This window comes from Dipodomys ordii, unplaced genomic scaffold (assembly GCF_000151885.1).
Source record: "Dipodomys ordii isolate 6190 unplaced genomic scaffold, Dord_2.0 Scaffold60, whole genome shotgun sequence".
Taxonomy (NCBI): domain Eukaryota; kingdom Metazoa; phylum Chordata; class Mammalia; order Rodentia; family Heteromyidae; genus Dipodomys; species Dipodomys ordii.
The window spans coordinates 3,799,523-3,814,906 of NW_012267276.1; the positions used below are offsets into that span (position 1 = coordinate 3,799,523).

Below are 15,384 nucleotides of genomic sequence, written 5' to 3' on the forward strand. Positions count from 1 at the left end.
GGATAAAAAAAGGCTTTGTAGAATGCAAAACAAGCTAAAAGCAATTTGAGAGAAAAAAAGTTTTTATAATTTGAGAGAAGAAATAATTTTTTTACAATTTGAGATTTTGTAATGGACTACATGTCTGTTGTGGAAATTTTGAGAATATATAAATTCAGAGAAAAAAATAAAAACAAAAGGATGAAAACAAATATGTTTAATAGTTCCTTATTCCAAGAATCACTAACTACTCACCTGTTGATAGACTTCCTATCAGTCTTTTTCATAGTGTCAGTGCTAGTCACATATTGTTTTGTATCATGTCTATGGACATTCCTCAAGTTATCAAAGCAATCTTTAAAATAATTGTAGCTGAGTACCAGTGACTGATACCTGCAATCCTAGCTACTTGGGAGGCTAAGATCTAAGATTTGCAGTTCAAAGCCATCTTGGTCAGACAAACCCAAGAGATTCTTATTGCTAATTAACCAGCAAAGGGCCAAAAGTGGAGCTGTGACTCAAGTGGTAGAGCACTCATCTCGAGCCATAAAAAAAAAAATGTTTAAAGGCTCAAGAGCAGCACTCAAGCCCTGAGCTCATCCCATACTAATGCCATAATCCTTCAAGTCATATTTTCTAGTGTTTAATTTTTCTATTAACATTATACTTTATACCATCTTTGAACATGACGCTATATTTTACCTCTATTGGCTTTTGATAAAATCCACAACGTAAATGCATTGAATAAAAAGAATCCAGTTAGGTTTTCCATGTTTGCAGTAGCTCATTTCCTATGCTTCATTACACCCATCATGCTAGACTGTCACCTGGCATTAGAGATTTCTCAATGGTAAGAGGTAAAGGACAGCAAAAGCTGGGAGTTGTGAAGGCTCCAGTCAGTGGAAAATAGCAGTATTCAACACTAATATTTGAATACTTGAAAGAATATTAAATTCTTTTTTATACAGCACTTTTAAGCCCCGTTGTGACTCTGTAGGATGGCGCTGTTATTTTCTTCATTTTACTGATAAGGAGTAGATTCACATGCCCCATGAATGCAAGCTTGGAAGATCTGGATTCAAACTCAGATAGGTACACTGTCTACCTTTATACTGAGTGCAGAATTCCGTGTGTAGACGAGAAGAGGGAAGCACAATGAGAAAATGTTTCTTGAATGCACTGTACCTTTATAGTTTCCGTGCATTTCCCATCTTAGGATCTTAGAAAATATAAAAGGAAGTTCTTCTCTATAGTTCTGAGTTCAGGAAAATTCTCCAGATCTTCCTTCTTTCCTTCTGCTCTCTGATTCATATTACATTATTGCTTTAATGTTGATTCAAAAACTCAGGTACAGAATGACTTTTATTTTATTTTGGTTTAAGGTTGTTTTTTCTTGATTTTTAATCATTAAAATATTTATTAGCATTTTAATTCATATGAGAGTTTTATTATATATCTTACATGTATGTCTATATGTGTGTAATATACTTTGATCAAATTCACCTTGATTATATTCATTTTGCCAATCCTAGAGCTTGAGCTCAAGGCCTGGAAATTATCCCTGAGATTTCTTTGTGCAAAATTAGCACCCTACCACTTGAACAGCTTCATTTCCAGTTTTTTTTGGTGGTTAATTGGAGATAAGAATCTCATAGACTTTCCCATCCAGGCTGACTTCAAACAAAAATCCTCAAATCTCAGCCTGCATGGGTAGCTAGGATTATAAGCATGAGCCACTGGTGCCTGGAAATAGTGCCCTTTTTAAAAACTCTTCTCTTGATTCTTCCTTCTTGTTAACAGCTTGAGTGAGTTTTATTATGTTATTTGCACAAAAAATATATCATATTTGCCTCCTGCCCCATTTAGAAGTCATCTCTTTGACTTATTCAGAAACCAACAGGCCAGCCTACTGGTTACAAGTTCTATATAAACAAGGCAAGACAGAAGCCCCTATTTGCCCAGGGTCATAGAAATGATACCTTCTCCCCTTTCTAAATTATGCCTGTAAACACTTCTAGGGAGTGACACCAGCCACCAGAGTTATCTCCCTGTTTGTTGAGAATGTTCATGGCTTTCTAATCACTCATATATATTTACTTTGCCCCTCTCCAAATTTTGTTCCTTCTAAAACCTCAGAAATGGTGTTTAAAAACTAAACCAACTGTGAAAGTTCCAAGATCAGAGAGCTTGGTAAAGTGCAACTTTGCAAGCTTTACCTTAAACGTATGATGGCAGAAATTTAATTTTAGGAAAAAAAAGACTTTAATATTTAATATTTGAGAAGTATTACAAAGGCTGATAATCTCTCTATTGAACTTCTAAGATATTTCTTCTTACATTTCTTCTTATATTTCTTCTTATATTTCTTCTTACATAGTTCCTCAAGTTCAAATTTTCTGGTGGAAAAAATCATATAAAACTGACAAAATCATAAATCCATCTAACATCTTTACTTGTATCCTGCTTGGGAAATTCATTGATTCAAGAATGCTTCTCTGAATGCCGTTCTTTTGGAGTTTTTGGTATACTTTTCTATTCAGGCAATGTACAAGGCAGAGGATATAGCACTAATGTGACTTAGGGTCTACCATATCACCAGATTACCTGGGTGCTGTGTATATAATATTTTCTGAATAAATGAATGAGATTTTTCTTTCTTCCATATATTAATTTTTAAAACTTAAGTCCCTTGAGAGATGGTAGAGCCTAGAAAGTATGTATCTTGCCCTATCCATCTTTTTATACTACCATCCAATATCTAATAGAGTACCTTGTATATAATAAGTGCTTTATGAATGTCTACTAAGTTGAACTAAACTGGTCACTGGACATGAAAAACAACTGCCCATTTACTAAGTTGGAAAATGCAATCTGAGAGTGAAGTTCAGACTCTGGTTAAGTAAGTGAGATGTAGGAGCCATCAATGAGAACAAATTTTTGTCACTGAAACATAGTGGATGAAATCTTGCCAAAAAGTAAAGAAAAAGCTGGGTGCCAGTGGCTTTTGCTTATAATCCTAACTACTCAGGAGGTGGAGATTTGAGGATCATGGTTCAAAGCCAGCATAAGCAAGAAAGTCTGTGAAACTTATCCCCAATAAACTACTCAGAAAAAAAGCCAGAAATGGAGCTGTGGCTCCAGTGGTAGAGCACTAGCCTTGAGCACAAAGAGGCTCAGGAACAGCACACAGGCCCTGAGTCCAAGCCTCAGGAATGGCAAAAAAAAAAAAAAGATAAAGAAAGGATTGAAGCATTAATCTTTTCATGGCTTCATGAGCTTAGGATTGTTTCTTCTCTCGGGTAATTTTTAATTCTTTTTTACTGTTATTATAAAAGCAATACACAGAGGGGTTACAGTTACATGATTCAGGTCATGAATCTTTTTGGACAATGTCAGATCTTTCTTCTCTCTCTCTCCCCATTTTTCCCTCCCATCCCCACCCACAAGTTATATAGTTCATTTTTAACAGTCTCTAATGAGTATCATTTGGATTTTTTTAGTCTTATAAAAACAAAAGAAATTCAACTTCATTAAAATAGGTTATGATTTCATGAGATTACCACAGGCATTTTCTCCTGTGTAACAGGGAAACAATGATCGTACATCTCTTTTTCAGAGACTGGTGAGGGGACCAAACAAGACTCTGTGGGTAAAGGATCCTGCACAGTACTTGACAACGTATTAGTTGCTGAATAATTAGTTTCCTTACTCTTTTTCACTCTTGGTTCAGCTTTACTTTTTTTCTTTTTTTTTTACTTTGTTGTTCAAAGTTGATGCTCTACCACTTAAGCCATACCACCACTTCCAATTTTCTGTGATTATTTGGAGACAAGAGTCTCACAAGCTTTTCTACCCAGGCTGGCTTCAAACCTCAGTCCCCAGATCTTAGTCTCCTGTACAGGTAGGATTGCAAACCCCAGCACCCGAAAGTTTTCTTACTCTTTTTTTTCTTTGTTTTTTTGTTCTTGTTTTTGGTCTTGTTCTTGTTTTGGGGCCTGAACTCTGGGCCTGGGTGCTGTCCCTCAGCTCTTCAGCTCAAGGCTAGCACTCTACCACTTGAGCCACAGCGCCACTTCCGGCTTTTTTCTTTTTGCTTATGTGGTGCTGAGGAATCGAACCCAGGGCCTCAGGCATGCAAGGCAAGCGCTCCACCACTGAGCCAACTTCCAAGCCCCCTAGTTTTCTTACTCTTAATTAGAATAAATGAAGTGCATTTTACTAAACCTCATTCAGTCATTTCACATTCATTATACATTCCACATTGACTGAAGATCTAACTAAAGAAGAAATTTCACTTTTGTTTTAAGTGTCTTGAAATAAAGATTATAAACATGGAGGTGAGCAGGGAGGAGTTCAGCCCACTAAACTGTGGACAGTTACACAGAGGTAGGTGTTTAGAATATAAGGTGAATTGGGGACTAGTAATAGAATGTAAATCTGAAGAGCCAGCAGATGAGAACAAGAAAATGGATGGCTTTGAATGCCAAAATTAATATTTGGATTTTTACCTTGTAGGCTATTGGAAAGCAATTTCTAACCTCCGTGGTGGCTATTCTCATCTCAACTTAGTCTTAGCCAATTATTCTTGTGAAACTCTTTCTTCCTAGAGCCCCATCTTCAGCCATACCAGTTCTCTGAGTTCACACTCCTACATCTCCCTATGGAGACCTCAGAGACTTTTACGCCATACATGTAAGAAATGAACTCATCATTGGTCCCGAAGATTCATTCAGATTCACTCAGTCATCCTCTACCCATTTCTGTAGCCCAAGGCTTGCGATCTACCCTTCCCCCCTCCCTTCTTGTCTCCTACCTCAGTCCTAACAGTCTCTGGAATCACATTCCTAAATACTTCTTGACTCTCCTATCTTTCCTCATCCTAACAATCAACACTATCATCTCCTTCAAATGGGGTAGAAATGGGTAACCATGCGAATACAGCTGCCCCTACCCCCATTTCACCTTATGCCTCTCTTCAATGCATTTTCACACAGAGGTAAAGTTGGCTTTTTGGAATTGAGCAAATTGTCTCTCTCCTTCATATGTGTGTGTGTGTGCCCGCGCATGCGCGCGCACGCGCCAGTTCTGGGGCTTGAACTCAGGGCCTGGGCTCTGGCCAGTGTTGTAGCACTTGAACCACAGCTCCAGTCCCAGTTTTTAAGTGGTTAACTGGAGGTGAGAATCTCATGGACTTTCCTGCTCAGGTTGGCTTTGAATAGCAATCCTCATATCTCAACTTCCTAAGTAGCAGGTAACACTGACACCTGGCTTCTCTGAAAAAAATTTTTTAATGATTTCCCATGACATCCTTAAGATTGTTTGCAAGACCCAACACATTCCTCTTCGCCACATTCCAGTTCGGTTTTACTATTATGAGCATCTTCATACATGCAGTTTCCTCTTCCGTAACTTGTCTTTCCCTTCCCCTGTCATATAGAACCATCATGTTATCACTTGCACAATGCCTGTCCTCTTGGAAATATTATACAAGGGCAAACTTATCCCTCTGTGCCAGGCCTCAGCACTGCTTGCAAACAGTAGCTGCTCATTAAAGGCATGAGTAATAGAGGGTGATACGATAGGAACTGTGCAGCATCCTTTAGATGTCATATGGGAGGTTGCCTTGAACAAGCCAAAGACAAAATTCAGGAAGCTATTGCCAAGGCAGATGAATGCCAGGCCTGAATTTGACACACAGCAAGCAGAGAATGAATACAGCCTCAAAAGAAAATAAACCTACTTATGCCTACTATCATGTTCTGGAAATAAAGTAAAAAATGTAGCACCTGGTCTCTACACAGGGACAAGGAATACGACAGGAAGTACCACCCCCACCTGGATGGCTTAAATGGGATTGGTTACTCTAAGGGTTTGTCATGGCTCCACAGCCTTCATCATTCTCTGTGAAAGAGGCCCCCAAAGGCAGCTCACATTTCAGGACTTTATTAACCCAACTGTTTGTGAAGGCCTTTTGACTGCATTAGAAAGTAGCCTACAGACAGGAGCTGAGGTAGCTCAAGCCTGTAATCCTAACTACTCAGGAGGCTGAGATCTGAGGATTGCAGTCCAGAGCCAACCCGGGCAGGACATTTCCTGAGAATTTTATCTCCAATTAACTAGGAAAAAAAGCCAGAATGGGGCTGTGACTCAAGTGGTAGAGCTCTGCCTGAAACATAAAAGCTCAGAGATCCACACAGGCCCTGAATTTAGGCCCCAGGAAGGGCACACCAAAAAAAAAAAAAAAGGAAAGAAGGAAGGAAGGAAGGAAGGAAGGAAGGAAGGAAGGAAGGAAGGAAGGAAGGAAGGAAGTAGCCTAGAGAGCGTTTCAATTGGCCTTTTAATCTATCTCAAAAGAAAAGCTATTTACATACATGTCCCACTAGAACCACTACATTATTTCCCATATTACATTTGACATGAGCAAATGCGGAGGAAAATACCTAGTAATGTAAAATAAATCTCAAAGAATTGTTCAATGTGACAATTGGATGATACTGGACCTACTTTTGAAAGTTAATTTCTTGTAAAAGTATTTTTGTTCGGTGTCTTTTTTTTTTACCAGTGTCTTGATCACTCAGTGAACATAAGATTATTAAGCTTGTCTTTGAATAAGCTTTTAGTCAAAACTTAATAATCTAAAAACCTGATAAGTTATTTTAGAGTCAAGTCTCAATTCTTTGGGGCTAGTACAGATAGACATGTTTGTTTGTTTGTTTCGTGTGCTTCTATTGGGGCTTGAACTCAGGGCCTGTCACTTGCTTTTTTGCTCAAGGCTGGTCTGGATAGAGTTACACCTGTTCTTCTAGCTTTTTGCTGGTTCATTGAAGATAAGAGTCTCATGGACTTTTCTACCTGAGCTGGCTTCAAACCTCAATCCTCAGGTCTCATCCTCCTGAGTAGCTAGGATTACAGGTGTGAACCACCAGAGCCCTGTTGAATAAATATACTTATAAGAAACCATTTAAACTTTGTATCAAGGTCAATTACAGATCTATCTCTTGTAGAATCCTGGCTCCAACATATACATTTCCTGCAAATAGATCCACCAACTCAGCTAAAATGGGCAAGGGGTCTTTATTAGCCATCCTGACTATATCCTGCCCATCAGGTAGTGAAACATAGTAACCATACTCTCTCACATTGTGGCTTCTATAGGAAAGAGGCCATGTGCAGGTGGCACTGTACAGAGAGGACCACACACTGGTGAACAGTGTACTTGACAAATAGCAATTTCTAATGAAAACAAAGGCCACATTCTGGGTTTTCACTTTGTTACGGGTTTAACAGATATTTACGAAAACATGCTCCAAGCTTCCTGTTTGCAAAAACATCTCTCACACCTCCCTCCAAAAAATTAATTTACTATAAGACCTTTTACACTTCCCACTCCCCCCCAAAAAAAATCCTGTTTACTAAGTCTAAGACCAAAGTACCTTCCAGGTTTCCAGGCTTTTCCTGAGTTCTGCTACATTTCAGTAACTGGTGTTTAGCTTTGTTCTATCTCTGATCTCACATTTGACATCTCTGTCTATGATTCTGGATTCACTAAAATCACAAAAGAAATGCTTTTTTCTTAAACTAGGATCAAACATACAGCTTCTGTAAATTTGATTTTTTTTAAAAAAAAATGATGATGTTGAGCAAAGATTTATCCAATGTTCTTGAGTGAATCACTTCTCTGCCTCAGCCACCCTATCTTCCAAAAGAGATAGATCAACCAGAGGACCAGTAAGGTCTCTTGGCTTTGGAAAAAAATATCTCACAGTCTCAAAGGAGAGCCAGACATTACGTAACAAACGGTTATACAATGTGATGTGAGCAACAATAGAATTGGGAGCAGGTAATTTGGCACTCTCTTCCTGGAGCGGTTGGGAAAGAAAGTCTTCAAAGTCTTTTGAGTTGAGCTCTCCAAGGAAAAGATCTGGAAAGAATGACAAAAGTGAGGACCTCATGCCAGGCAAAAGGAGCAATGGGGTTCAAGATCTAGGGGTTGAAATCAGAATGTGGATCCAGGAAGTAGCTAGAAGGGCTTTATGATAACTGGAGCAGAGCACACCAGAAGCAAAGCTGCAGGAAGTGAGCAGAGAGAGCTGCTGAAGCCAGCAGAGCTGGTTTATATTGGGTAGATAAATGAGAAGGGATGGAAGCGCATATGTTAATTGACTAATTACGAGTATATGTGTTTTAAGGTACAATTTTAATCCAATGTGGACTGATTAAATCAAGCTAATAAACATATCTGTCCCCCCCCCCAACTATTTAACATTTTTGTCATGAAAACGGTTGACACTTGCTCTCAGCCATCTTACAGAGTATGGTGAATGTGGCTCATAATTGAGTTAAGGGATTAAGGGATTTTAAGGAATGAAGAACTATGAAAAGATTTTCGTTATAGAAAGATCACCCCTGAGTCACAGCCGAAACTACAGAGAAGATGAGAAAGGTCAGACACAGGAAGCCCAAACGATACCATCATTGGCTTGAATCTGCTAATGATGAATGGCACTGGGATTTGTAGCATGGGTTGCAGGTACACACGTTGAGCACACATATTTAACATGAGCATATACACTGCATGCACATTTAGCATAGGTGTGCACACATGCACCCACACGGCAACATGCATAAAACCATATAGTCAGAGTGTGGCAGCTGCTTAGGATACAGCAAAGCTGAAGGTGATTTTTCTCAGGGGAGGAAATACAACAAAAGAGCTTACATGTGGCTGGTGGGAAGGTAACATGTTACAACCTCCATGGAACACAATCTGGCAGTTTCAACAATGATTCAATAGAGTCATTACATGATCCCAGCATTTCAGTCCTCAAGCCATGTATAGGGGCTAAGAACATAATACTCCAAAGTACAACACCTTGGCATCCTGAGTACTTGGAGCGGAAGACTACTGGTAGGCCCCAAGGACAAGGTCGCTCTGACCTTCTCCTGCTATTTAATCACATACAAATAATAAGTCCTCGAACCAGCGTTCTTAGCTGAGCCCAGTGACTAAATGTACAGTCTCCCATTTCTGTCTATTACTGAACTAAAAGATGGGGAAAGGAATAGAAACTGAAGTGGGTTTTTTTGTTTGGTTGATTGTTTACGAGTTATTGGTTAGTGTTTAGTTGGGTTTAAACTGGCTTGATTTGCTTTGGGTTTTAGTCGCTATAAAAAATAAAAGAAAATTAAAGGAAATGTCTAACTTTTTAAGAACATAGGTCACCAAATGTACTTTTGGTGTGATTGCTCTGATGAGCTCAACATTATTGGTTTCATTTCTTTGTTTTTATTTTAGGCTTTGTTTTTCGGTTTTTGTTGTTATTTTTTGGAGCCAGTCCTGAGGCACCAAATTCAGGGCATGGGCTCTGTCCCTGGGTTTCTTTTTTTTCCCTCTCAAAGCTAGCATTCTACTACTTGAGCCACAGTTCCACTTCTAGCTTTTTTTTCTTTTTGGTGTTAAATTGGTGATAAGAGGGACTTCCCTGCTTGTACTGGCTTCAAACTAAGATCCTCAATCTTAGCCTTCTGAGTTGCTAGGATTACAAGCATGAGCCACCAACCAACCCCTTGCTGTATCTTCAGCTTTACTCTGCCTTGACTTGCCTTAACTTGCCTTGTTTAACCTAGCCTAACTTTGCTTTATGTGTGTATTTAACCAGCCAGGCATTAGAATAATACAGGAAACAATCAAATTTAGCCATTATATTCGTTTAACCTGTGGGTGAAATGAAAGGAAAGATATCTATTTTCATATATTCAAAGCATCACTAAGAAAACCCCAAAAAATTACCAAAAATAAATTGGAAGTAAATCCATCCCCTCCCCTCCATCCCTCAACAATACACAACACTTTTGACATCCTCTCACTTGGCAAAAAAAAAATCATATGTATGGACAAGCTCTGGCTGGTCTAAAGAGGAGAAAGTCAAGCCCAAAATAGAGCTATTTTGGCAGAAGTGAGGTGGGACTGATTATTTCCACCATCCTTTATCCCTTGGCAGAATTGTCCATGTTTATTCCTATTGTGGGGCACTAACGGTTTTCCTTTTTGATTGTGGTCTATACTAATCCTTCCATTTGTTAAACATCTAGGTAGAACCCCTTAGAACCCACATCTGGGTCTGTCATTTAGCTCTCCAAAAACACAGTGGAACCCAACAAGTCAATAAAGGCTGAGAGATTGGAAAACTGTGACCACATGGTACAACAGGAACAACTCTACGCCTCAGTGGGAAGGTTGTAAACATGACAAATAACATCCAGTGTGTCTACACACTGAATCCAAACAGATTCCTTCTATACAACAGAAAAATATTGGTGTCTCTTCTCCCAGGGAGTTGCAACAATATAAAAGGTATGAATGTACACTTTCTAGATCTCAATTCTTGTGCAAATATGTAATAAGTCCATGAAAAAAAGTTAATTTACCAGATTCTAACCTGTTTCAACTGTAAAACACACCTCCTGGTGTAAACTAAGCTAAGTATAAAAGTGTAAATAAAAAGTAAAATAATGACAATAATGCAAAAAGGGGGCTTTTATTGCATGCCTTTTCAAATATACCAAGTGTTTAGTGCAATAACAATAATAACAGCAATACCCAGTGCACATACTATGTCTAAGCTCTACACACATTTTAACTCATTTAACTCTTAAAACAATTCCATGTAGTAAATTACTGTGCACAAAGCTAAGTTCAGAACCATTAAGTGACATGTTCAATTATCTAATGGGTAGTAACAGTCTTTCCCCAGTTCATTCTTTGAACTATTCACAAAACTCTCTGAGCAAGTACAGCTGTGACTCGATGTGGTAGAATACTAGCTTTGAGTGAAAATGCTCAGGGTCAGCGTTCAAGCCCTGAGTTCAAGTCCTACAACCAACAAAAATTAAAAATAAATAAATAAAACTTTCTGAAGTAGGTAGGAGATGGTGAAGGGAGGTGATGGAGGTACATTTTGTGCATGTATGCAAACAGCCGAATGAAAGTTTACAAACCCATCAAAAGGGGGATCTTCAAAAGAATACTATAGAGGGTAAATAAGATCAAAGCATGCTGTGGACACATATGGAAGATCACAATAAAATTATTCCCTTTGTAGAATCAATATATACTAAGAAAAGATAACAGGAATAACACCAACAACCATCACTGTAACCTCTTGTTTCGTTCATAAAGAAAAAACTCAAGTCCAAATTTCAGATTGTTTTGAAAAGTTCTTAGAATTACAGAACTAAATAAAAATGTAATAGTAGTCTACTCCTACATTTTTATGACTAACAGAAAAAAACATGAGTCAAAAAAAAAGATAAAAAGAGCCAAGTGTATTCCCTACCCCTTCCTGTAATATTTTTAGGGTATCTGGCCTTATATTGAGGTTTCTGATCCATTTTGAGTTGATTCTGGTACAGGGTGATCTATAAGGGTCTGCCTTCTGCATGTGAGTAGCCAATATTGTCAGTACCATTTAGGCTCTTTTCTTCCAACATGTGTTTCTGGCTTCCTTATCAAAGATTAGGTGGGCATAGGTCTGTGGATTCATTTCTAGGTTTTCTACTCTATTCCTTTGGTTCTCTGTCCTGTTCTGCCAGTTTCAAGCTGTTTCTGTTCTGCCAGTTCCATGCTGTTTCTGTTCCTATGGCTTTGTTTCACATCTTTAGATAAGTTAATTCCTAGGTATTTTATTTTTTGTGGGGCTATTAAATGGAGTTGCTTTCCTGATTTCAGTCTCAATCTTCTCATTGTTGGCAAACAGAGAAGGTACTGATTTTTGTGGGTTAATATTTTTTCAATTTGATTATAAGGGTGGTATACAGAGGGGTCACAATTACATGAGTCAGGTAATGAGTACATTTTCTTTTGAACAGTGCCACCTCTTCTCTCATTCTCTCCCAGATTTTCCCCCTCCCAACTTCTGTCTCCCCAAAGTTGTATAGTTCATTTCCAACAAAGTGTTTAGTGGGTTTCACTGCTATGTGGGTTAATTTTATACCATGCTACTTTGCCAAAGTTTTGAATCAGCTCAAGTAACTTGGGAAAGGAATCTATGGGGTTCTTTAAATACAGAATCATGTCATCTTCAAAGAGAGAGTTTTACTTCTTTCCCTATTTGGATCCCCTTTATGTTTTCTCTTGCCTTATTGCTCTTGCTAGGACTAGAATTCTAGTACTATATTGAAGACGAATGGAGAGAATAGACATCCTTGTCACATTCCTGATTTTAGAGGAAATGGTTTTAGATTTCCATCATTAAGTATAATGCTGACTATAGTTTTGTCATATACAGCGTTTATTATATTGAGGAATGTTCCATGGATTCCTAGCTTCTCCAGAGCTTTAATCATAAAGGGATGCTGAATCTTGTCAAGTGGTTTTTCTTCATCTCCTGAGATGATCATGTAGTTCTTGTTCTTGTTTCTGTTAATATGATAAATTACATTTATTGACTTGTATATTGAACTAGCTTTGTATTCCTGGAATGCATCCTGTTTGATAATAATGTATGATTTAGTTTGGTTAGTTGTTGAATTTGGTTAGCCAGAACTTTATTGAGAAGGTTTGTATCAATGTTCATCAAAGAGATGGGTTTGTAGTTCTCCTTATTTCATGGGTCCCTATCTGGTTTTGGGATGAGTGTTATGCTGACTTCATAGAATGAGTTTTGTAGTGATATTTCAATATTTCATTGAAGAGTTTGAGAAGTAATGGCACAAGTTCTCCTTTGAAGGCCTTATAGAATTTGTCTATAAATCCATTAGGTCTTGGGCTTTTTGTGGATGGGAGGTTTTTAAATTGCCATTTCAGGCTCTTGACACAGGTTGAAACTTCAAAGAAAAACTGGATAAATGGGATTGTATCAAACTGAAGAGTTTCTACATGGCAAGGACAAACTAACAAGATAAATAGAAAACCCACAGAATAGAAGATTTTTACCAGCTATGCATCAGACAAGGGCCTCATATCTAAAACACACTTAAGAGCTCAAAAAGTTAACTCTTAGGCTGGGAATGTGGCTCAGTGATAGAGTGCTTGCCTTGCCTGCATGAAGCCCTGGGTTCGATTCCTCAGCACCACATAAGCAGGAAACGCTGGAAGTGGTGCTGTGGCTCAAGTGGCAGAGTGCTAGCCTTGAGCTGAAGAGCTGAGGCACAGTGCCCAGGCCCTGAGTTCAAGCTCATGATCAACAAAAAAAATAAAGAAAGGAAAGAAAAGAAAAAATTAACGCTCCCCTCAAAAATAAACTCTCAAAGAAACAACACCTCAATTAATAAATGGGCTAAAGTCTTAAAGGGATGCATCTCAGAAGAAGAAATAGGAATCCTAATAGACACATGAAGAGATGTTCAACATGTCTGGCCATAAAAGAAATGCAAATCAAAACAATACTGAGAAGTGGCACTGTGACACAAAGGGATGGATTACTAGCCTTGAGGGGAAAAAAAATTGAAATTCTACCTCCTCCAGTTAGAATGGCTATTATCAAGAAAACAAACAATAAATGGTGACAGAGATGTGGCCAAAAGAGAATGTAAACTTGAACAGTATGGCAGTTCCTCAAAAGATTAAATATAGAGCTTCCCTATGATCCAGCAATTCTACTCCTGGGCATTTATCCACTAGAACACAAACAAGGCCACACTAAAGCTACCAGCACAATCATGTTCATTGCAGCATTGTTTACCATAGCCAAAATATGGAATCAATCCATGTGTCCCTCAGTGGATGAATGGATCAAGAAAATGTGCTACATATACACAATGGAATTCTACTCTTCTGCCAGAAAGAATGATATTGTGTTATTCAGAAGGAAATGGAAAGACTTGGGGGAAAAACTATATTAAGTAAAGTAAGCCAAACCAAAGAAACATAGGTTGCCTGCTTTCCTTCATTTGTGGTAATTAAAATGTGCCTATGAATCTACAACTAAACAAACTAGGTGGTGAAAGACAAAAGAATAGCTTCCTTCCTTCCTTCCTTCCTTCTTTGCTTGCTTGCTTGCTGTTTATTGGAGGTTAGAATCCTATGAACTTTCTTGCCCAGGGTTATTATTATTATTATTTTATTTTTTGGTCAGTTGTGGGGCCTGACCTCTGGGACTGGGCGCTGTCCTTCAGCTCTTCAGCTCAAGGCTAGCGCTCTACCACTTGAGCCACAGCACCACTTCTGGCTTTTTCTGCTTATGTGGTGCTGAGGAATTGAACCCAGGACCTCATGTATGCAAGGCAAGCACTCTACCACTGAGCCACCTTCCCAGCCCCACCCAGGGTTATTTTTAAATTGTGATCCTCAGATCTCTGCCTTCAGAGTTGCTCAGATTACAGGTAACAGAGTTAGTCCTTGATAATTGCCTTGATAATTGTGTCAATGGGGAAATTGAAGGCCTGAATGACACTTTTAAAGAACTAGAGTTTCTGAGTATGGCTAATGTGAAATTAAGTTCACTGGCCCAGCTCCCTAGCTTGAATAAACTTTGAAAGTTGGAACTTGGTGACAATATAATTTCTGGAGGTTTGGAAGTCCCGGCAGAGAAATGTCCAAATCTTACCTACCTCAATCTGAGCGGAAACAAAATCAAAGACCTCAGTACTGTGGAAGCTCTGCAAAATCTTAAAAATTTGAAAAGTCTTGACTTGTTTAACTGTGAGATCACAAACCTGGAAGATTACAGAGAAAGTATTTTTGAGCTGTTGCAGCAAATCACATACTTAGATGGATTTGGTCAGGAGGATAACGAAGCACCAGACTCGGAAGAAGATGAGGAGGATGAAGATGAAGATGAAACTGGTCTACTTGAAGGATATGAAGAGGAGGAGGAGGAAGAAGAAGAGAGAAGAAGAAGAAGAAGAAGAAGAAGAAGAAGAAGAAGAAGAAGAAGAAGAAGAAGAAGAAGAAGAAGAAGAAGAAGTAGTGGTGGAGGAAAAGGAGGAGGAGGAGGAAGAGGAGGAGGAAGAAGAAGCAGATTCAGAATTGGGAGAGGGAGAAGAGGAATTGGGCCTTTCATACTTAATGAAAGAAGAAATTCAAGATGAAGAAGATGATGATGACTATGTTGAAGAAGGGGAAGAAGAGGAGGAAGAAGAAGGCCTTTGTGGAGAGAAGAGAAAATGAGATGCTGAGGATGATGGAAAAGAAGATGACTAAATCATCCTAAGATTCAGTTTCCTAGATCTCCTGGGTGTGCAACAGAGTGAACACATCTTCTTTCTTTTTCATGTATGATAGCTCTCCCTACCAGAAGATAATCTGTAACTTTAGAACTGTGGTTTTACTATTTTTTCCTTATCATTCCAATTAAGATTTACTAGTTTTAACAGATGCTGGAGGGGATGTGGACAGAAAGGAACCTTACTTCATTGTTGGTGGGAATGTAAACTTGTTCAACCACTTTGGAAAGCAGTATGGAG

The 15,384-nt window shown here is 38.6% G+C and overlaps 1 pseudogene across 1 annotated transcript; it reads left to right on the forward strand.

Annotated features, from left to right (window-relative positions):
* The first annotated feature begins 4,908 nt into the window (after positions 1-4,908).
* On the forward strand, positions 4,909-14,911 carry LOC105989856 (annotated as a pseudogene). Its single transcript, XR_001175272.1, has 2 exons — positions 4,909-4,975; positions 14,285-14,911. The product of XR_001175272.1 is annotated as an acidic leucine-rich nuclear phosphoprotein 32 family member E pseudogene (transcript).
* Positions 14,912-15,384: the final 473 nt, after the last annotated feature.